This window comes from Nomascus leucogenys, chromosome 21 (assembly GCF_006542625.1).
Source record: "Nomascus leucogenys isolate Asia chromosome 21, Asia_NLE_v1, whole genome shotgun sequence".
Classification (NCBI taxonomy): domain Eukaryota; kingdom Metazoa; phylum Chordata; class Mammalia; order Primates; family Hylobatidae; genus Nomascus; species Nomascus leucogenys.
The window spans coordinates 6,723,307-6,747,980 of NC_044401.1; the positions used below are offsets into that span (position 1 = coordinate 6,723,307).

At 36.1% G+C, this 24,674-nt stretch overlaps 1 protein-coding gene across 6 annotated transcripts in view; it reads left to right on the forward strand.

Moving 5' to 3' along the window:
- Positions 1 to 24,674, forward strand: part of ZBTB20 (zinc finger and BTB domain containing 20) — an 807,544-nt gene that overhangs the window by 441,698 nt on the left and 341,172 nt on the right. For all 6 annotated transcript variants that reach the window (XM_030802021.1, XM_030802016.1, XM_030802015.1 and 3 more), the window contains one exon: positions 13,431 to 13,478. The gene's annotated coding sequence lies outside the window, so the exon portion shown is untranslated. The remainder of the gene's footprint in view (positions 1 to 13,430; positions 13,479 to 24,674) is intronic.

A 24,674-nucleotide genomic window follows, 5' to 3' on the forward strand; every position in this document is an offset into this window, starting at 1 on the left:
GGCCCTTTGTATCTGTGACCTTGCAGCAGTTATTCCTTAGCTGGACACTGTCGGATTTAGATGTTAAAAACAGACTTTCTACTAACCCCTGCTGGTGATTTCTTTATTATTATTATTGATTTGGAGGATGTATCTCTGAACCCCATTTTGCCCAACTGTTAAATGAGAGTGCCAGCAATCACAAAAAGTCAAGGGTTATTAAGTGCTTTAAAATCGTCCACTGAAAATGTTACACTCTGATATGCTTTTATTTCCACTTTTACATGGAACACATGTGATCACCAAAAAGTTTGTCTTTGATTAAAAAAGCATAAAAAGTATCTCACATCTTCTGTTAATCCCAGAAGATTTATGTATCATTTATACAAGACAAAGTCACACACAAATAGCCTTCTTAAACATACAATAATTAATATTTAATGCCCCCTTTTATAAGGGGGACTTTGTGCTGGGATGTCTCTAATCCTTACAGTGTTCCTGCAAAATAGGTGGTTTTATTCTTTATTCCACAGGTGATGAAAATGAGGTTTCAGAACCATTTAAGTGATGTGCCTAAAGCGCTATTGTTAATAAATGGAAAACCTGGGATTCAAACTCAAGTCTGTCTCTCTCTCTCTCTCTTTCTCTACATCATATTCTTCCTATAATATCATGACCTATATGGGAGTGTGGTAGCTCCCATTTCCTATAGACCGTGGCTAGATGGTGTTATGAAAGAGTTAAGTAAAATGTGCCATTTGTGACAAATGTCTGAAAGTTGTTTTTATAACTAGGATTTAATTCACAAATGAAGAGTAATTATCAATATGTCACAGATGAAGAGCTGCATGTATGGATCAGTATAATTTCTGTTCTTTGGCTTATGGATGCAGTATGCCCCAGGGAGTTTCACAAATCCACATGACATCTCCCAGTGCTGGGTTCTGGGTTAGCCGGCCAAAGTGTAAAATTCCTCTGTGTTCGGATGGCTCACAACTGGTTACTATCTGAAGAGATTTTTATAAAACTACCTACCATACGTAGACTTAGTTTCTTTTCTGAATTTGTCTCTAACACTTGAGTGGGGAAAAAAATACCAAATTTTGATACTGGCTTTGTTGTTTTTAATAGGTGTTTGTTTTTGGAAGTGTTGTGCCAAGAGAGGAGGAAGAAGTGGCTGTGGGTCTTTCTTCCTTTTGCTATTTTCCCCTTGCCTTCTTGCATTTCCAATCTGATTCTGTATTATCAGTTTGCCATAATCCCTTGCAAAAGACATAAAATGTTCATAGACTGGAAGTTATTAAGACTTTAAATCACATCACATTATCATTGGAGTAATTTTGGGGGGTAATTTTGCATATTTCAGTTCTCTAGTATAGGGCATGTGCTGCATACTAGGGATGTAACTTACACCTGCTCTACTTCCCTTTATTTTTTTTCCTCAGGCTGAGAGAACCTTTAAACTTGTTATGTGTTCTGAAACAGATCAAATATTAGATTTCTAAGACTATCAGCCTGTGGTGGTGAGGGAAGGGTTAGTATTATATACAAATATGTATTAAGGAAGGCATCATAGTTAAGTGGGAAAAACACGAGTCTTGAGTATTATGGGAGCTCAGCCCTTTTCCTTACTAGCTATGTAGCTTTGAGTGAGTTATTTAATTCACTAAACTAAGATTTTGAATAATAATACCTACTATATAGAGATATTATACAGATTAAATGATATAGTACATATAGAATATTTAGAACAGTGTCTGACCCTTAGTGAATGTTGTTTGTTTACATTTCACACAGCAAGAAAAGGGAAAAATGGGAAAGAGTGGCAATTAGAAAATAATGATACTGAGTTTGAAAAAATTGTTTTCATCCCTTCAATTCAACATAGTAGTAGAAAGAGCATTTGTCTAGCAGGCAGAGACTTGGGTAAAACTTCCAGCTCTTCCTCCAGAAAGCTGTAAAATCTTTGCTATTCACCTTAGTATCTCAGACTCCTCATTGCGAAAATGAGTGAGTTAGAATGCATTATCTTAATTTAGTTATATACTTTTGCCTTCAGAAGATTTTTCTCCTCAGAGTAGTCTATGACATACCATTCAACAGTGTGTAAGTCTCAAAGGCCAACAGCCAAGTATGGCAGACAGGGCTGTTGTTAAGATATTCTTTTTCCTGTGTAACTATGTTTACATGAGCATTTATGTTCTTTGTATATTTGTCATGTGCCTGAATATTTATGCACCTGCATGGTTGTTGAAGTAAGCTCACTGGCATACATTCATACATTTTTGTGGGTATGTGTGTTTATATATAACCTATATATATATATACAGTATGTGTGTATATATATAAATATATGTCTGTGTGTATGAGAAACAGATGCACTGTAGGCAGATAAAGCAGATAAATATAGATCCAAATAGAAGCATAAGCATATAAATATAGACGTTATATAGAGTGAAAGCAAGCAGATCAGCACCATTTCATTATTGCTTGAAGTCTTTGTAATAAAAGAGTTAGAAATCAGTAACTGACATTGAAATTATTGACTGAATGACACTGTCATATCAGAAGGCACAGTGTAAGGTAAGAAAATAACCTTTCTTTCAACTTTGAGGAGAAATTAGCAGGAAGATTTATTACTGTTAATTATTTGATTTAGGAAAGTTTTAAGGTGCTGTGTAGTGTTGTGTTTTTAAAAGTACAGAAATGTCACCTCTCCTAAAAATACTGCCATACAACAAAAAATAAATAAGGAAAGAAAATCTATTTCAGTCTTGCAAAAAGATTTGGCAAATGTGACACCTGGATCCCTTTTGTCCACAGGCTGTGATTTGCAGCTCTCCCCTATTTCTAGGTATAGACAGATGAGTTGGTTTCGTTCTACAGTATTTTCTACAAGCCCCTCTGAAGTCTTTAAGGAAACTCACCTAAAGGAGATATCTCAGGCTAAAGTGACCATTGTTAAGTTATTGTCATGGGGACGCTTGCAATTGTCTTTAGTGAGGGTGTTGTGTGAGTAAAACTGGGCTTCCATCTGTTACTTTCATATCACTGTCTGTTTTTACCAGTCAAAATAATTGGTTGTGAGTTTTTGCTTTATTTTATTTTGTTTTAGTTAGAAGGGTATTGTGAGTTATTTTTAGCTAGCTAATTTACTTTTTAATGTTGCAAGTTATATCTTGCTCATGTGTTTGAATGCTATTTGAAAAAAAAAAAGTAGTGCCTCCTTTTTCCCTCTAAACCTCATCTATTTCCCTAGCAGATCTTATCTCCTCTTCAGCTTTGTTGCAGGAATATTCAAAGAAGCTAAAATTTGAAGAAATTCCTTGAAACGTACAAATACAAAGCCTGCTTTTTCCCAGTACCATAAAACTGCCAAAGTTGTTGCAATTGCTTTTTCTGTCATTAGTCTACCATTGCTTTTCCTTACAGGGATGAGAGAAGAGGGTTCAGAATATGTGTTCCTCCTAACTTCTGCTCCAAATCAGAGTTTAGACCGGAGGAAAAAAAGGAGGGAAGGGAAAAGCAATAAAGATTTATTGAATGTTAAGGAATGAACTGGTGCTTCCTGGAGAACTGTTCATTCTTCTCTCAAATCTGGCTTCAGTTACTTTGTTGTTTAGTACTTCACCAAATTATGATTTTAAAATATTTATAAAGAGTGACTGAGTGGTCTTGAGGATCACACACACACTCTCTCTCTAACACACACACACACAAACTTGTGTAAGATTCATTAAAAAAATTGCATTGTGTGAATAAAATGGAGTATACTTTTCAATTTATAAATTATTTTGAACGAATACTTAATGTAATGTGTAAAGTTGGCATACTTTACAGTATTTCAGACTACAGATTCTTTTTTAAATTCTGTTATTTACCTGATGAGCTCTAATGTTATTTATTTATTTATTTAAGTATTTATTTATTCAAGAGTATTATAGTATATCTACATAAAACGATCGAGCAAAGATTTTAGAAAAATAATCACTTGCCGAAATAGCATAGTAAAACTCCTTTATCTTTACACACACACACACACACACACACACACAATTTAGACTAAAGCACTATGTCCCATTTAGCTTAAAAAATGTTTTAGGGTTAGATTTCTGAGGGAAGTATGTACATACACATACTCCTCTTTTCTTGTTCTTTGTTTCCTTTGCTCCTGGTGTAACATATTTACTGTTTAGCTTTTGTCAAATACTTTATAATAATTACCAGAAATTTTGGCAAAGACAAAATAATTTGTCTGTGTATGTGTATATTTATAGGTTTATATGCACATAGACACACACACACAAACACACACATCCAGATTGAAATGTTAATGTATTAATCATCTGATTTTTGGGGGTGGAGGGTTTGAGACAGGGTCTCGTTCTCTCACTCAGACTGGAGTGCAGTAGCATGATCATGGCTCACTGAAGCCTCCGACTCCTGGGCTCAATCAATCCTCAGCCTCAGCCTCCAGAGGAGCTGGGACTATAGGCACGTGCCACCATGCCTGCTAATTTTTTTTTTTTCGCTGTGTTTTGGAGAGATGGGGTTCCACCATGTTGTCTAGGCTGGTCTCAAACTCCTGGGCTCAAGCCATGCACCCACCTCAGCCTCCCAAAGTGACTCCCATGGTGACTATAGTCACCATGCCTAGCCAATCATCTGTTTTTTTAATGTATTATGTTTTAAAACTTTCTCCTAATATAAATCTTCAAAGGAATTTTTGTAAACATTTGAATGTCTGGTCTCATTTAAAGGTTTCTAGGAGATTGTGCATTTTCTTATCTAAGACAAAACATTTTCCAAATATGCATTTGGATATTTGCATATGAATAAACAGGGATTTATCAGAGCCAAGAGCAAAGCAAGAATCTCTTTTTAGGAGTCATTTACCCTTTCTACCTCCTACTTGGAGCATGAGGTAGCTCTCATCATTGGCATGGAGAATTTTCTTTTTTTCAGTTAGATGGTTTCGTATTCTGTTCCTGGTGTTGCAGTACATTGCAGTGCATACGGGCCTGGGAGTCAAACAGATCTTGATTCAAACCTCACTTTGCAACTTTTTTAATTAGCTCTGTTTCCTTACGCAGGTTAGCTAACAGCTCTTTAACTATGTTGCTAATCTATAAAACATGGGCCACAGCCACTTCACTGCAGGTTTGTATTAAATGAAATAATATTAATGGAATATATGTCATGTAGTATGTACTCAATAAATACCAGTTTCCTCTGGCCTGTTAATTTTAATATATAGCTATGATTTCTTCCCCAATCCCTCCACACCATGGTGGCACATAGCATTACACTGTAGGTATCAGATATTGTAGACAATGCTGAAGAAATAAGGGCCGGGCGCGGTGGCTCACGCCTGTAATCCCAGCACTTTGGGAGGCCGAGGCGGGCGGATCACAAGGTCAGGAGATTGAGACCATGGTGAAACCCCGTCTCTACTAAAAATACAAAAAATTAGCCGGGCGCGGTGGCGGGCGCCTGTAGTCCCAGCTACTCCGGAGGCTGAGGCAGGAGAATGGCGTGAACCCGGGAGGCGGAGCTTGCAGTGAGCCGAGATCGCGCCACTGCACTCCAGCCTGGGCGACAGAGCGAGACTCCATCTCAAAAAAAAAAAAACAAAAAAAAAAACAAAAAAAAGAAATAGGAGCAAAGAATTTTAGAAATTATTGATTATCTAATACTGACCCTGGGAACGAGCTTATGAGGAAAGAAATCTAAGGAAACCATCAAAAATTCCTGTCTCCTGTCATTGTAATGTTTCCTACAATAATGAGTTAACAAACAGAAGTGGGAGATTTTTCAACACGGTGTTGCTGAAAGCCTGTTCACATCAATACAGTGGAATGGAGTGATGTACATTAAGCCTTATGAAATAATAGGAAATCCTTTTATTGCCCATTCATATGCCAGGTTAATGTGCTTCATTCCACAGTGGATGTTGCTCACTTTGGCTCACTCTAGATTAAGCTCATTGATTAACTGCCCTTTGTAGGGGAAGGGTCAGAATACAACTCTCATTGAAATTATTAAATAGTTGCTATGTGTTTTCGTTTTTAAGGAATAGGAGGGGAGAAAGACCTCCCACTCTAAGATACTTGGAGCTGCATTTCAGCCTACAGCTGATCATTTTAACTGAATTACAAACCCCATAAGCGTAAGGTTTATAATGGAAACAATGACCGAATCTTAATTACAATGATTTTGGCAGCAATGTTCCTGCTATCCAGAGACTACTTTCTCATGTCAGAGGACTCTTTTAACCTCCTCAGAGTTCATTTTCTGTGTAACTACAATTTTAGTGTGCAGGTCTTTCTGACTTTTTTTTTGGAATTGAGAGAGTTTGACCACATTAAGCCACGGAGATTTCTCTAGATCTCCTCCTGCTGTGCCGTAATCAGTCTCAAATATCTGTAATGTAGAATAGAAAGAAAGAAAAGGGAAACGAAAGGTGTCCTGGTGTAGTGGAAAATGAGTGGTCTGGAGATCATGAGCCTTTGCTCTGTGTCTTTGATGAGATACTTTGAAATGCTAGCCCCAAGTTTTCATATTGATAATATGGAGGTCTAGACAGCTGTAACTTTCTATAGGGAAGCCTATAGCTGTAGTTTACTGTTTGTCAATATCTTATTGCAGTTTTGTTTTAAATATAAACCAAAGACCTATTTATTATAATAATACTAAATTTACACTTTTTCTTCCTTTGTAGTTTCTGAGGATATCACATTAACAAGGAAATCATTTCTGTGAGGAACAAGAATAAATAAAAGTTTGATAAACAGATGAAAAGAGAGAGAGAAGGAAGAATATGAAGTCAGGAAGGGCCATATATGAACTAGACACAGTAGAAGTGAGAGGACAGCAGGCAAAGACTCTAAAGAGTCAAAAATTAAGACAAGGAAAAGGAGAAGCAACAATTTGAACAGTAGGCTCACATTTAAGATTTAAAAAAAGTATAAGATAGCTTTGAGGTGAACATTTTACATAATGTAAGAATTCGTTATCTTATAAAAGAATCCTTTGAAATCTTCCCCTATGGCATTTAAAATAAGATTGAATTTATACAACTTTGATTTAGTCTGTGCTGTGAAAAAAATGAACTGTGAGCTTTAGATACTAGTCCACTCTGCCTCAAAATATATGCTTTTGAGAAAATTAATTCTGAGCCTCAGAATCTTCGTATATAAAATGAAGAAGGACAGGTAAGTTCTCATCCACTTTTAAGAATCATGAAATGAAAGAGCACATGGAATGATCTTGTTGACATATTGCCAGAATGCTTATTGAAGGAAGTTGCTGAATCCGATTACATTAAATAGATGACCAAAGTTAGAGAGCGAAAAAAAAAACTTTTTGAAGGTTTTGACTAATATCTACATGCTCAGTCCTACAGAATTAACAAGATGGTAGCCCCATTTTTAAAAATAATATGGCTACTGTTGCTAAACATGCTTTAAGTTGAATCTTCACTGGAATTTTTGAGAAATTGTAGTTGCAATTCTTTTTCTAAAGGTCTTATTCTCCAATTAACTGAAAGATGGCATTTCTGACTTTCTAAGCCAGAATTTATTTTTTTTCTAAAAAAAAAAACTGTTTAACCAAGAAAATGGAAATCAGTACATTCTTGGTTGTCCTTCTAGTAATTTAAATTTGTGTAACCTAATCAAAACTCAACCTGCCTTGCCCTTCAACAAAAAGCCATATTCTCTTCCATTACTAAATGGCTACATTTGTCTCAGTATTTTTTAAAAGATGAATTACGTTGATATCCCATGACTTTTTCTTTAGAATATGTCCATGGAAATTAAAATGGACTTTTCTGTGCCCAAGACTGAAATGAAAGACAGCCCAAAAGCGATGGTGGAAATGAACACAAAACTTTGCTGATGTTATCAGTATTATAATTTTTGTTAAGCTTTCTCCTAATAAAATGGAACTGAAGTCAACTGACCCCTAAATAACTGCCTGATATTTCTCTCACAGTATTATTTTGTGTGCAGATTAATGATACAGCAGTATAGCCTAAGATTTCTTGTAAAACATTGGAATATATTTTCTCAGGCCTTTCTAGTGCACTCTTTCTACAGAGATATTTCTCCCATCATCATTTTTCAGTTTCAATAAATATTTGCTGAGTATAGAAAATGTGCCAAGCACCGTGGTAAGTGCTAGGTATACAACTGTGTGCATACCACCATGGGTCATTAAAGCATCTTTGACAAGTGGACAGAGTAGGCTTCTGTTTAATATTTTCTAAGCTCAGATGGCTGAAAAGAGAAGACAACTGGATGACTAGAAACCCCAACTCTTGTTCTTTCCTTTGGATAACCTCCTGTGATTTTTCCCAGTCATCATTTGCAAACACACATTGAGGGAGAAATCAAGTTCCCTGCCCAGCTTTTCAGCTGATTACTAAAGAGAACTTCTCTTTCTCTTTCTCACCTTAGTGGTTGTTCTCAGCCATAGGATGGCACTCAGGTACAGGAAGGACCTGTACCTAGCAGCAGAAACAACTTCACCCTTTCTTTCTGGCCCAAGCTTTGGGAATTCATTATATGGCATGGGAAGCACTGAGCAGCATTCAAAGACTGAGAATGCCTGTAATCCACCCAAACAAAAGTTAAAAGCTCTCCATAGACATAAGAAATTATTTAAATTTCTTTATGAATATTGTTCCTTAATTTAGCGTTCTTCCTCATTTTGCCTATTTCTCTTTTATTATCCTATATTGGGCTGTTTTGTTCAGCCAAACAATTTGTAGCATGTCTGTTTTCAAAGTAAAATAGTGATCTATTTAAAGATTTCTAAATGTGTTCTTTATGTATTTTTAAAGGAGATGGGTAAAATAGAATGTATTTCTCTTCACCCTGATGATATTCCCGTGGTATATTTCAAATAATATTTTTGATTGGGTAAGCCAGTAGGACAAAAGCAATGGTGATCACAGATACAGATTCACAAATGCATAGAGAGAATCATAAATAGATGCATATGGAGGAGTCTGACAGTTTAGTGAAATTGCTTTCAAGTAATTTGACACATTAGAACTTTCAGACATTCACCTGCCAGTAATCCTTATTAGAAATAGTATTGGAATATCGGGGTCACCAGCTCAAGACCATTTTTTTGTGAGAGCTGAACAATAACCAAAAGTCAGAGCTATAGGAAATAAAAATGAACCTATTCCAGTCATTAGAACTGTTTCTCTGAATAAGCTCTTTCTTCCTCTCCTTCGTTCCTATTTTTTCCTCTCCCTATTTCTCCCTTTCTCTTTTTCCTCCCTCCCTCTCCTGCTCCTTTCTTTTTAGTGTTCTGAATTCATTAGATGGCATAGTGTAAATCAATAGTAAACGCTAACCGCCTACTCTGTACTCAGTTACGCAACATCACTTAACCGGTACACAGAGACAAAAAGGGAAAAAGCACACACAGCCTTTACATTCAAAAGCTCTTGCATAATTTTACTTTTCCACAGCCAAAAAGAAAAAAAAAGGAAATAACAGATGGGGAAACTTACAGTTTTTTTTTCCCTTTTCTCAGACTGTTTAGAAGGGAGTTAGTTAATATCCATGGCCCTTTCTAGTTGCCCTAGGCTGCAGCAAAATGCCCCATAATTGTCAGCACCTTAACTGGCTTTAAATGAGACATCGTGACCTGTATGATGGCTTAATTTTCCAGGTAATATAAGGCAACTTATTTTGAGATGTTTTGACTTCGTTTTTACTTATTTTGTGAAAAACCGACAACATTTAAAGTATGAAATGAATTTTAAAATAGAGTATAAGGAAGACGGGTGTGTGTGTGTTTGTGTGTTTTCACTTGAAATGTATCCTGATGTAATATTTATGTAAAAAAGCCAGTTATATAAACCCATCTTTCTCTTGCTTTTTACTTTCGGAGCTATATAAAGCTCTAATGCTTTTTTTTTCTTTTTTTCTCTTTTTTCTTCTTTTTTTTTTTTTTTAACAAAGTACATTCAAACTCCAAAGTCTTAATGAAAGAGAAAACATCTAGATGCTACAACAGAGACAGTTAATTCAGACTTTCTATAGAATTCATCATCTAAACAGTTTTATTTAAGAAGGAATAGTTTCTGGAATTCTCATTTAGAACTTTCTGTCAATTTCTCCCTGGAACACCTTTGGTTTCACTGTAGTGCCTTCTTAATGTCTCAAATGTACAATAAATCTCTCTCTCTCTCTTTCTCTTTTTCTCTCGCTCTTTCTATAGCCCTTCACTCCTTCCCACAACTCCCTCCCCCTTTTCTTTCATTGGTGTAACTCCCTTTCCAGCTTAAGTGGGAGCACAGTGAGATTTGTATGCAATTTATCAGTCCTTCTTCCCTGTTATAATATTTGGTTTCGCTTAATTGACTGATGTCCTCTGGGAACCAGGCATTTGTCTGATAAGGGAGGTTGGAGGGATTTTTTGTTTTGTTTTGGTCTTCCTTTTTAGTTTCTGCCTCTCAAGCGGTCATAAAATGGATATAAAGTGATAGCACAGCCCTAGGCACTGTTAGGCATCTCTTAGAAGAAATTAAGTTCAGGTGTGTGAAGGGTAGCAGCGGTGGTGGTAGTTTTGATTGTTTTTAATACAACCAGAAAAGGTGGGAGGTGGGTGGAAGAGAGGATGGATGTGATCATTAGTGTGTGAGGAGGAACTATTGAAGCACTTGATCTCCTTGTATCTTGGATCAGCATCATTCTTTAAGATCATACTTTACTTCTGGTTATTAACGCCATAAGAAATTGGTTCATTTAATTTTACTAAAGTTATGAATTTGTTTAACACTGTCTTATGTGTTAACTATTGCAATTTAGAATTCCTTTGTATGGAAAAATCTGGTGCACAAGATAAAAAACAAAACTATTATTGCCCAGATTTGTGGTTCTCCGTTTTAACAACTGGATGATCGAGATTATTAGTATTATCCCATCTCTGTATTTGTGATGACTTGCGGAAATCTTTTCTGATCTTAGTATGAATAATGACTAAGCTAGTATATATATTTAATGTATTTTATTAATACTTTTCCATTTAGCTTTATTTTCTTAACAGGATCTATAGCTCAGATAAATTTATTACAGAGAAATAATGAAAATTGGTCAGAATATTCTAGTCTCTAACTGGGATATCATATTCCCACAGGCATTTTTCTAAGGGTTCCTCTCCATGTATTATAGTTGGATTTGGATTCCAATATGCAGTTTTGCATGTAGGTGCCTGATTGTCAAAAGAAAAAAAACATAAAACATTTGCACCATGTAAAGTGCATTGTTTGTGATGTAATTTTAATATGATTAACAATCTGCACAAAGCTTTTTAAATGTGTAGTTCTGTATACAAGAAGTTACTCTGAGTACCCTAATTTTCAAATGGGTTGCTTAGATTAAAAAAAAAAAAAAAGACTTAGAACACAAAAGTGAGGGAGATTTGCACTTTATTGGTTGTCAAAAATAGTTGAAAGTATCTCGTTATAAAAGAAGCAGAGGAAAATTCTTCGAACTTTTTCCCTGCCTCCTGTTGTCAGAATAGCTTCCATTTTCATCTTGGTGGGTTTTCATGCTCTCTGAACCATAGTAGGGCAGGACTGACCTTTCAAATCTCGATGTGTGCCAATGTAGACTTCTCGGCTCTCATTTTCTATTGTAACCAAGGCCTTGGGAACACATTAGCTGTTTCTCATTTTTCTGTTTTTTTTTATTTTTTTAATATGGGATCCAGGCTTAGGACAGGTGGCAGGCCTAAGCTTTCTGTTACTTGGACATGCAAGAAAAGAAGCTAGGGAGAATTTTAAACAGTTTCGAATTTTTCGTAAGTCTTTGACAACTGTTTCACCCTAGCTTCTGTTCTTATTGCTGTTGGCAGTAGGGATAGATTTTTTCTTTTAATGTGGAACGAGAACCTCAGTTACTGACTTACCTTTTCAAGCAGAATCCGTCCAGTTGTGTCTGGCACATAATAGTACCATCATAAATATTTTCCATGTTTCAGTGAACTGGTAAGGGACCTGCTATGGCCAACCCTGCAGAGTGCTGATGCAGGTAAGCAGTAAGCTGTGCAAGTAATAAAGAGTAAGAAGAAATCTGATACAGAACTCTTCAGGCTCTAGTAGTGGACCGATCACTTCATTTTACGAGAAAGGCCTTTTTATCCTTTCTGCCTTTATAAAAGAAGCAAATTTCAGAGACAATTTTACATCTTTCCTAGAGGTTCTTTTTAGGGGTCAGTGCTGCATAGACTGTTGGCTGATTTAACAAACATAATTTTTGGCAAGCTACCTTGGTGATCCTCATTAAGTTTCATATGCAAATGTGTTAGATACTTATGATTCTAGCTATCGAGTATGCTCCTCATGCACTCTGCCACAGGGTCCTTTGAATCTTGGCTTTTCTCATTTTCTCTGGACAATTGTTTTTGGACTTCTTTTGTTTATATAGGTCCTAGGATGGTAACTATAAAAAATTCTATAGGGTTCTTCTTTTATATAGTGTTTCATTACTTTTAGCTACACGAATTCCTGATTTTTCTAAATCAGTTTTGGCTTAAAGTAATCATGCCGCCCATTTTCAAGGCTTTCATTGTGGTAGTGGTATTGGGGGTGCTGGGTGATCTGTGGGAAAACCACCTGTAACTTCTAAATGTTAAAGGCATTGAAAAGCTTGTAGAATGATGGATAGACTGCTGCCTGTTAGATGAGCAATTTTTAAAATGCAGATTATATAATATTTAAAGACTTTGTTGCTCCACAGTAGAAGCTTTTTAAATGTTAATTTGGGTTTTGTTTTGTTGTTCTATGACTTTGCATAAAAGATTTTGGATCTAAAAGGTTTCAGTTCACTCGTTCCATTTGTCTTACAGGACGTGGAATATAATACTATACATTTATTTATACTTATAAAGGAGGATAAGGCCAATAACTCACAACTCATGAAACCGAGGGTAAATAATCCATAGCTTATTCTCCCACCATTGCCACAATATTTACAACACAAATAACAAACAACTAAAAACAAAGAGAAACCAGTTTGTTTTTATGTACAAAATGTTTGATCAAAATTACAGTAAAGTTCAGATGGAGCTGCAAATCCTAGTGGTTTACAATGGTTTGATTTATTTTTTTAAACAGACCATGGATAATTAACCATAAAGCATAACCTTCTCAACACAAGTTACAGTGAATTGCAGAAATGGGCAGCAAGTCATTCATAACTGGTTGCAACTGGTTAGAGACCTTAAACATGCAGGCAGTTACGAAAGCTATTTTCTTAGTGCACAATTCTATTTCCATTCCCAAAGGGAAACATCCTTTACTTTTTATATACTACCACTTAGTATCCCAAAGTGAGGAATAAATAGGTTATTTTCTATGATTACCATGTTGTCATACATTTATTAAAATAAATACCTAACACTTACCCGTACTCTTTTTATTTCAGAATGTTTCATCATTACTAACAGGATATTCCTCATGACATTGCTGTCTGGTAAGTAACTCTCATTATCTCTAAATGGCAGTCCAAAATATTGAGGTGCAAAGAAGTCAAATATCTTTCCATGAACCTCAGAAAATATGAGATCCAAAGGCTGTGGTGAGTCTTTGGGTCTAAACTTTAGCAATACTAAATTTTGACAGGACATATTTTGACATTGGTAAAGGACAGATCTTTAATATCCTATTTGTTCATTTGAAATACCAGCATTTAGAAGAATAAGAAACATGATCTCCAGAACCTATTATCACAGATTTTGACAAATATTTTAGAATGACTCTGTTAAACAAGATGGAAGTATTCAAAGGACTTGTTTGGAAGATCCTCCAGAGAGATATATTTCCAAAGGAGACTCCTGAGTGGACAGAAAGAGTGATAGGGTGAAGTTGGGCACTGATGTTTCCTGTGTGGAACATTGTATGTTTTGAAAAAACTCAAAACCCTCCAAACACATTTAGTGATACTTTGAACTACCCATTAGTATTCTATGGTATTCTGTAAATTTGAAATGCATTTGCTTCATTTGGATCAATCTTAAAATCAGACATGATTGCTCTTGCACTTACCAACAGGCAGAAAAGGAAAATGCCCTTCAAAGACATAAATAAGGCTATCCTCTTTTACCAGTTAAGTAAAAGGACCAAGACCAGGGCTACAGGTACGCATAGGCTTGAAGATTTTTTTGGGTGTCTTGTAGTGAAAATTTGTAAAGTTTGTTAAGTTTCAAAAAGATTGATATTGTGGCCTTCTAGAATTCTTGATATTTCCATGACTGGGAGAAGAGTGCAGGTCAAGACTGAGGGTGTGTAGATAAAGTATTATCCAATCAGAGCTTGAAACAGCTGACTTTGCTAGAGGCTGACGTGCATTGAAATGCACTGGCAAATATACTGGAGAGGGAGGAGGAGGAAAAGGGTGACTTGCCTGGCATCTAACTGTGTTCTGCCTGGCTCCATCTAGGCCTGTTTAGTCATGAACATCATATTCATCCAAACCTTTAAAAGTTACACTCTTGACTTTGCTTTGTATGAATGTGCATAAACTGAGGGAAATAATCTCTTGGGGTAATAAAGATAGGTTTCTAACAGAGACTTTCCATATCCATTGTGCATAATCCATAGTTGTCACTGTGTTGTTGTTTCTGATTCTGTTGCACATCTATCTCTGTCTCTCTGAGCATATCCATCTCACCAGTGAAGGCCAGGAGCCTTCGGGATTGTAGCTCCGCCTCCCTCCCCACTCCCATGCTTTACTTGCTATGCTACCCCAAAAGAAACTCATATGAGTGTAAGCCTCAGGAGCTCAAGGGAAAGGCTTATTTGGTAACTTTAATTTGTCGCTCCTTTTGCATTTATCACCAAATGATCTCATCACAAAAAGGACTGAATTTCACGCTTTTGCTGGCTTGCAAACAAGCCAGTTTCTTCCCTATTGCTATCCAACACAGAGAAAGCTCTTTATGTTTCTATGATCAGATAAAATCTGTATTGACGTTTGTTTTCCTGTGGGTGTATTTCCCTTCTAGGTATGGAGATTTAAACTATCTGGGCAATGCTGTGTGTTTGCAGTTTCTCTGTTTCAGTAAATGAAAAGCTCCTTGGGAAAGGAGAGCATATCTTTTCCACTAATGAATAAATATTTATTTTCATTTAAAAATGATACATGCTCATTAAAAATAATTTAGAAAAACACATAGGAGTAAAATGAAGAAAAATTAAAGTAATTATTTCTATAATTTAAATCCAATCATTAATAACCATTTGATATATTTCCTTACTCTCATTTTCCCCTGAGGATATATTTTTAAAACATGATGTTGTCATACTTTCTATATAATTTTGTGTCCTGCTTTCAAAATTTAACCTAAGAAATATGTAATTACATAGACCTTATAAACATTTAAAATAAATATATAATATTCCTGAAGAGGAATAGCCCATTTAACCTAAATGCCCAACAAGAGCATTATTATTATTATTATTATTATTATTATTATTATTTATATCTCAATAATACCTTGTATAAACAGTAAATGAATCAGTCAACAAATAATAAATGATAAAAGTTCAAATCAGTATATGTTTTTAAATTTTTTATGATAAAAAATCTTAAATTCATGAATATAGACAAATTACTATAATGAACTCCCATGTACTCATCACCAGCTTGCACAATGACTAACTGATGGCCTGTTATTTTCTCACTATATCGCCATGTTATGTTGAAGCAAACCCCAGACATTGTAGCATTTAGTACATCATTATTTCAGATCCATCGGGATATTTTTTACATGTTAATGTTAAAAACTATTCAGATAAATAGTTCTTATTATTATATATAGTAGTACTTTTCTTCATAGTATCCTGACATCATATTTTCTAACATGTAACAATTGATTGTAAAATCTCATCGGTGAGTTTCCTGATATTCTTAGACACATCTTAGCCACAGGGCAATTTGGTTGCCTAGAGAAATATTTCACAGATTTGGCTAGGTTTCTTGGGGGAACTATTTTCTTTTGGTACTTTTTTTACTTGACTCAAATTTAGGATGCTAATTTGCAAGCCAGATCTATACAGCATTAATTATACTTATTGTTGGGTTTAAGCATGTGTTGAATACAATTTCTTACCTGAGGTGAAAGGAAAGCATAGTCCCCTGATTACTTAGAACTCCAGTCTGGCTGCAGCCAACCAATACCAGATAAATACGGCAAATCTACTTAAATCAAATGTAACATTGGCTTTAAAAGTTTATAATTTTTAATTAAGGTTATTGGCAGACATGGAAAACATGTGATGGGTATGTGAGGCATTTAGAAATATGTAAAAGGGGGAATTATATAATAAAAATCTGAATCATATTTTTAAACACCCTGTTTGGGGGGAAAGAAATTATGCATTGTATAACAAAGGGGCTCTCTGTGCTTGTATTATTGCTCTAGTTTATTCTAAAAATATTTTAGAGAACCCTCTATGAGCCAGCTTTCCATGGCTGGCCTAGATCCTTTCCACACAGAGTTCCACAGATGAGGAATGCTCTGTACAAATCAGGCTATCTGTAGAGAACCTGTGTCTGTAGTCTTGTGCTGTCTCACTGTCTTTGAATTGTTAGGTCAGTGACTATTCAGTAGTGATGTGTTGTTCAACAGGTGTATTACAATCATCAGAAATTCAGGATGTAACTATGCAACATACTGCATCAGTATAAACTGAATTTATGTGTTACTCAGGTCTATTTAATCTTAGGAGCACATTTTCCATTGGCCTCGAAAGTGAGTAGCTAGAATATTGATGTGCCTAACCCTTGGGGAAGAAAAAAAAGTTTCCCCACCACACTAAATCTCTAGAAAAATATGAGGGTTTACAGTATGGACATATACAAAATATTTTCAGCCAAAACTGGTAGAGCAAAGCACATGAAAAAAAAGAGAAAGTCATAACATTAGCAATAAACTATCCCAAGCAAACAGAGAGCATATATAAAATTTGTCAAATCAGATGGTATAAACAATACAAACTCTTTTTTTTTCTTTCTATTTCTTTTTCCCCTCTGAATCTTCTGATTATTTCGTCTCCTTTACTCTGGGCCTGTCATCATCATTAAAATATCAGAAAAGGTTAGAACTATATTGGATGGCTTGGCTAAGGCAGGTGTCACAAGAAAAGACCGGTAGGAACTAGCCATTATACTATTTTAAAGCTGCAAGTCTTAACTTCTTTCAGCATCCTGTTCCTACATGTGGTATTAAATTATGTGTCTCATATCACATAAACCTAGAATATAAACTGCCTTTTAAAAAGAACCATAAGTTTACCCACGGTTCTTTCTAGCTTATGTATTATATATTTCACCCAAGTGAACCATGAATGCCTCATCATTCTAATAGCTGTAATAACAATTATTATTATTAATGATAGCATTTGCTTCTTGGTGTATGTACACGTACACCTTTTTCTCTTGCTTCAGGTTTCCTTATCATTGGCCTCTTTGGCTCTTGGTGCTAGTTCAACTGTTGTTACATTTGTGACCTCACGTATCCTCAAGCTGTAAGACATTTCTTAGAACTAGTACAATACACCTTCCACCTCCTTCCCCCCCAGTTAAGCTCAGAATTGTGATTAGATGATTCTGCTTACATAAGGCAGGGAATCCTTGGCAAATACCCCCACCAACCAAGATTTTCATTTTAGACCTAAGGATACCAATACATGTCACAAAAGCAAGATAAGTGGTTTGTTCAGATCATCAGATCCCTGTTTAATGAAGCTGACATATTTTCTGAATAAACTTTATTGGATGCATAACACAGGATCATGCACAGCTGCCATAGGATGGGATTTATGACATTACTGTAATGAGATAACTCTGGTGATTCTGCTCTACCTAGGGTGGTGAACGAAGGATAAAAACCCCATTCAAGACAAAAATATTCAAGAAAATAGTTCTGTAGTCAACTCATTCCTTTCATGGTGGAAGTGTTAACGAAAGAAATCTTCACTTGTTTTTCTCCTCTTACCTAGAGAATACTTTCTTCTTACCTAGAGTCTGTGATATGAAGAATATGCTCTGTAGATGGTCTTATCTTATGTGGATTGGTCCATGAGACACTATGCTAGGCTCCATAAAGAACTGGTTCTGTATGTTCTGTCCTCTTCTGTGAAAACATTCCTAACCATACTGTTGGTGTATACATTTTGGTCAAAAGTAATTTGCTTTCTGGGTATTTTATGGCCACTCTGTGAATCAACCTAAGTATTTGTAGTATGGAAATCTGTAACCTCTGAATACTACATTTAAAGACTCTTATAATTAATTATTGAAAGGCACTTTAGCCCTTAACTATTTCTCTCTTTGGAGAAACAAGTTGATTGGTTAATCATGTCTTTGTTTATTTTTATTGTTGTTGCTGTACACATTGCACATAAAACAGGAAAGAGGAAAGGCTGTTTGTAAGAGGTAATTACAATGGCAAAATTGTATTTTCTCTAACTGTTCTCATTTTCTCATGTCTGATTATATCAAGACCTGCACTCTAGAAGTGTGTTTCAGTTTTGCTAAGAAAATGATAGAGAAGAATAAATCCATTTCTATAAAGTGATGTCAAACACAACTTGACACAATTACAAATTTCTTTTTTTTTTTTTCAACTTTTATTTTAGATTCAGAGGATACATGTGCAGGCTTGTTACCTGGGTATATTATGTGATGCTGAGGTTTGGAGTATGAATGATCCCATCACCCAAGTACTGAGCATGTACTGAACAGTTAGTTTGGTTTTTTGTTGTTGTTGTTTTGTTGTTTTTTTGAGATGGAGTCTCACTTTGTCACCCAGGCTGTATTGCAGTGGTGCAATCTTGGCTCACTGCAACCTCCGTCTCCCCGGTTCAAGTGATTCTCATGCCTTAGCCTCTCAAGTAGCTGGGATTACAGATGCACGCCATCACACCCAGCTAATTTTTGTATTTTTAGTAGAGACAGGGTTTCACCATGTTGTCCAGGCCAGTCTCAAACTCCTGGCCTCAAGTGATCCACCTCCCTTGGCCTCCCAAAGTACTGGGATTACAGGTGTGAGCCACTGTGCCTGGCCACTGGGAAGACTTTGATTTCTGGTCACATATTTTGATAATAAGGATCCGGAGCGAAAGAAGAAACAGAAACTACTTTTAAGACCTTTGGAGATCCAAGTTTAGTGACTCTTAAGAGCCTGTATTATTTCTTGGTTATCCAGCCCTTTGTAGAATCAGAACTCTCACAATTTTCTTTAAATCAAATAAAACCCAAGGGGCTAAGTGGATCTTTAAAATTATTTCGAGGTCATTCTTTCAACAAACATTTATTGGTTTATTTGTTATTATTTCAACAAACTATGTGACAGGCAAACATGAACTCATTTCTCTCTCTCTCTCTTTTTTTTTTTTTTACCTTTCAACTCCTTTTATTTATTTACCTATTTATTTTCCTTAAGCAAGTAAATCTCCTTATGGATTGTTAAGGGCCCTGTGCATATTTGCATGTAGCCAAAGATTCAGTCTCTTGCAGGAACTCTGGTTGTCAACTGGTGATCTTGCCTTTGTCTTTTCTCATGGTTCTGCCTGTGGCGCCTGTCACTAGCAGTCAAATAAGGACAATTTTACCATTCTCTCCTGCTGCTCTAATTTTTTTTTAGTGCCGGTACATGAATTTGTTATTCTTTATAATTCCCTTTGAAGTTGGAAATCCAAGGGGAATCTAAAACCGACCAGATGTTTCTGCTGCTGGAAAGGAAAGAGAGTAAGGATTAAGTTTAACAAAAACTTGGTCTCCAGAAAAAAAAAAAAAAAAAAAAAAAAATCATTTCAGCTGGAAATCATCTTTAAATGCATTCATTTGCTACATATCTGTTAGTTAATTTACATTTACTGGTCCTTTGTAGGCAATATCCTCTATCAATGTACTCTGGGGAAAAATCATACATTTTGTTAACAAATAACATACATTTTGTTAACAAACCATGTTGTGGTTTGCTCAGGCCCATTTCCCTTATGGAGTTTTAGTTCTATTACTCTGCGTATTTTTCTCACATGCCTTACACTGAAGTTATTCTGTTGCTCTTGTTATTGTTGTTATTGTTGTCGTTATTGTTGTCGTTGTTGAAGGTTCACTATCATATCACATAAAGTTTGGAGGCCATTTTAGCAAACTGATCCAAGAGGGTGAGGTCAATACAGCCTGCGGTTAGGGAGGGAAGGAAAGAAGTTCTGCCAAACTGCTTAGACTTTATGGAGAACTTCATTCTCGTTAGAGATACGTAGATCAAAACAAGAACAAGAGTGATGAAGGCCTTCAGGGGGAATAAAGAGAAAGTCTTGTGGTTTTTCAAGGATTCAGATGACGTTGCAGACAATGAGAATAAACAGGTTGGGAAATGAAAAATGATAGAGAAAGGTATATTAGAAAACATAAGAGAAAGGGGCATATGTGAGACACATTTATAGGACCTCTCAGAATGGGTGCCCAAGGCTTCAGACCCCAATACACAAAGGGAAGAGTAGTTAAAAAATTAAATTAGAGAAGAGTCTTAAAAATCAATCAATGTTTTGGTGGTTTGCTTAGTACTTCACAAAAGCATTGGATTGAAGAAATGGGTATTTTATTTGCTTGTTTCTTGCACAGCATCTCTCATACTATCCTCCTCAGTTGTTCTCTGGATTTCCTAGGCTTCCCTAGGTTTTCAGAAGGACACCAAATTCTGTGAATAACTGCTTCTCACTCCTTACCTTGCTCAGTGGATTAAACATTTGGAAACATTTCCCACACCTCACCGTCACAAGGGATGAATACTCACCACTCAGAGTTTCTATTACCCTACCCTATCCTATTTTGAAATAGAAAGTCTGAGTCCTCAGTAATTATATTAAGCTCCTTAAGCTGCACATATCAATTGCATATACCATTTTAAGCATTTTCCAGTCTTTTTAAAGAGAGAGTAGAGGAAAAGACAGAGAGAAATCACTTAGCAGCTGATTCACTTATTTTAAGCAGCTTTCTTCATTTTAAAATATAAAAAATTCAGGTCCTGGAACATTGGGTGATTTGAATGTTCTATAAAGATTTGAAAAAAGATTTTTTTTAAAATTATATGTTCTACATTCAGGGACCTGGATTTTCAGTTTAGTCCTTAAAAAAACAGGTTGGTGAAGTAAAGGAGTTTTCAATCACTTTTTCTTCTTCCTTTTCATTTATTTATTATTAATATTACTATTCTCTTTTGTCAAAGCATATGGTATGAAAAGCATTTATGTTGGTCTCACTACTGACAGAGCTTAACCTAATAATCCAAGACTTGGAACTTGGTGTTTCAATAAAGGAAACACTGTTTGAGGTATTTTCCATTCAAACCATCATCAAAAGTTTTTAATTAACGCCATCAGAAATTAATGGACTGAATGAATGCAAGACAGCGTTCGTACATACCCCTTTACTGGGAACAAGACAGCAAGTGGGATCCATTGTGTATGTTTGTATTTTATAATGTATTTTTATTTACTTATTGAAGCAGAGTCCCAGCTGCACATTGCGTAGCAGAGCTACAAGAGTGAAACCTGCCGAGGGCTGCTTCACTCCAGCAGTTTCATTTTGCTCACTGATTGTTGTCCTGAGTTCTTTGTGATTGTAATTGGTTAGAAAGTTTGAAATTAGCAAGTCCTTGTCAGCTCATGAAAGCTTTGAAATCATGAGGCTTGATACAGCTATCAAGCCTGCTGATGCCTAATCACTTTTCGGGCTAAGAACCTCCAGAGCGGCGAACATTCTCAGTCCCCAGGCTTTACCTCAATCACCAATTCACCACCCTCTGGAGCTCCTTGTTTTGGATGGTGGCTTTGTTTGGGGCCCTTTCTTTTCCATCACTGAAGCCTATAGCGGGATGAACAGATTTTGGACTGACTAATGGGGATGGGGGTTGTTAGGAAATGAGAGCAAATGGGAAAACAGAATGATGTAGGAGATCAAGGGAATAGGGAGGAAGGAAAAGGGGTAGAAAGAGCATAAAAGAAAAAGGAAGCGGGATATAAGATGGAAAGAGCTTTGTAAATATTGACATTTAGATTCTGTGCAACTGGATCTGATATCTCAGGATAGAACTCACTGATAGAGCCTAAATGGTCCCCAGGGCTCTTTATTTTTTCAGACCTTTTTTTAAAGGCTTGCCCACTCATTGTCAAAGGGAAGACATGTGTGTTCATATAACCTACCTACCCTGCCACCACCCCATTTGTGAGGACCAGGAATACAATATTTTCCTTTATACATTACATCAGAGGAATGAGGGGTTTATCAACTCCTCTCCTGTAACCATAAAAGTATCCATTGTTTATCCTTATGCTCTGAGTCCCCAAACCAATTTTCTCCAGAAAACTCCTTCAGCTTGGTAAATTTTTAAATAACCCCACCTTCATCCTTGTAGCAATGCAGGAGCTGCTCAGACAGGGTTAACTAAAGTAAATCGATATTGTCAGCAATGATGAAATGTTTACAAATGCTTAAAGGTCTTAATTACTTTCTGTATATCTAATTCATTTATGTTCAAAGACCTCAAGCTTCATACATTTAGGTGCAACTCTTAACCTGTCCCAATTTCTCCTATATTTTAATAAAAACAAAAATAAATACAAACCAGATACAAAAACAACACCACAAATCTTAATGCCATGAATTCAGAATGTCAGAAAAATTTTCAGTAGGCCCCATTATGGCAAAATGCTGCAAAAATGCATCAGCATTTTGGGAAAAAACTCCCTAAAGTCATTCAACCATTTCTTCCCTGAAATATGGGAAGATGAATACATATTAGACTCCTAGAAGAAAATAATTGGTGAATGAGTGTCAGGATTTTCACAAGCACTGCTAAAAATCTGATCTTGCCATCATAGCAAGAGAATCAGTTAAGCCTATTAACAACATGTCATTTTTCTTAGCTGGACAGTGTATGATTTACTGTCCCAAAGTTTGACTTCATGCAGGAGTCAGAGGAGACACCTTGTTTGGAATATAATTTAATAAAGAAGATGCAGCCTAACCTTCCCCAGACCATACTTTAAAGGATGCAATATCAGACTACACAGTATATTATACACCACCGCCCCCACCCCAAGTCTTTACAGGCTTCTGTAGCAGATGTGGCTGTCAAAATCCTGTCATAGTCCCTCAGAGATGTCAGGCAGTGCTGTCATGGTCCCTTCAGCTGCACCTGAAGCCGTTCTCTGCTAAACCAGACTCCCACCTCAAGTATGCTTTTCCTTCTGCCCCAGGACCTTTTCCAATGCTGGGAGATCTAAAAAAATCCAGTATGCGGAGAGTGGGGCTTACAGAAGTGGAACTTCATGCCCTGGGGAAACTCTCAACTAAATGAGGAATAGAGCTGGAAAAAGAGATGTTCCAGCCTCTATTTCTTTATAATGTCTACCTCTGGAGCCATTTTGTATAAATCTCAGAGATCCTGGCCAATCCTTATTATTGTCTTACCCTCTGAGATTACCTTCTAAGTTACTGCCTGTACCGAAGCCTTTGGAGAGAACCTAAAGTGAGCCAGGTACTCAGGGTGGTTTGTTTGTATTAATCAATTTGCAGCAACTTCTTCTCTACTGTTGACTGCCCCCCCATGAATTATTGGCCATTCATAGCCTGATTCCCACCTTCCATGAGACAGATTAATAAGGCTCCACAACACAAATGACAATGGAATGGAAAGTTCAGAACTCTCTTTCTGTACCTCAGTGTCTAAGACATGGATACGTAAAGATTTTTTCTGGGGTATGGTGACCAAGATGATCACCTTAACATCACAAGCCTACTCCTTTTTAACCAAAATGTCCCAGTCTGGACTGAAGAAACTAAAGGATGAGGAATAGTCCAGCAAAAGGTACCTTAATTTTCCAAGTACTTTACTTTGTCTCCAGGTAAGTACAAAAGGACATGATATTCCATGTTAGCTATATTTCTCTCTGAAAAAAAAATTCCTTCTTTTAGAAAAGTTTATCAAACATTGAATCTAGGAAGACAAACTATTGACAACTACAGAATTTGTTCCCGCAGAAAATACCTAAAGTCTCTGCTCATTTCATGTTTACTAATAATATTTCATTAGTCAAAGCAAGTCGCTTAACCAAGCTTAAAGCCAAGAGACAGATATATACCCCATCTCCCACATCAACACATACTCTACTGAGAGTTACATTAAAGTCATATGGTAAAGTTTATGGATGTAAAGTTCTATTATAGAGAGGGAGGGAAGAATTAGAGAAAGTAATCCGGTCTATCACATAATATTATTGGTTTGGACTCAGAAACAAATGGCTTGAATAAACAACTTAAGAAGCCTGATGAGGTATAAGGGATTTTGTGTTAGTGATTGATACCACATTTACAATCACAGTCTCTCTAATCACCTTCAGGGGTTTTCATCATGGATTACTTTTGAATTCATCAATTATGGTAAGCACTGAATAGAAAATAAGGATCAGATAAAACACAGTAGGTTAGAGATGAAGAGTGCAGATTCTATTCCAGCTCCGTCACTGAGGGTGAAATCTCACACATTTCTACTGATTTTTCCCCCCTCAGTATTATGATCTCAAAAAAGGAGCACTACTCTTCTTTTTTATTTTTTCTTAGTATAGAAAGCATACAAAAGGCAGTGTAGAATTCTGT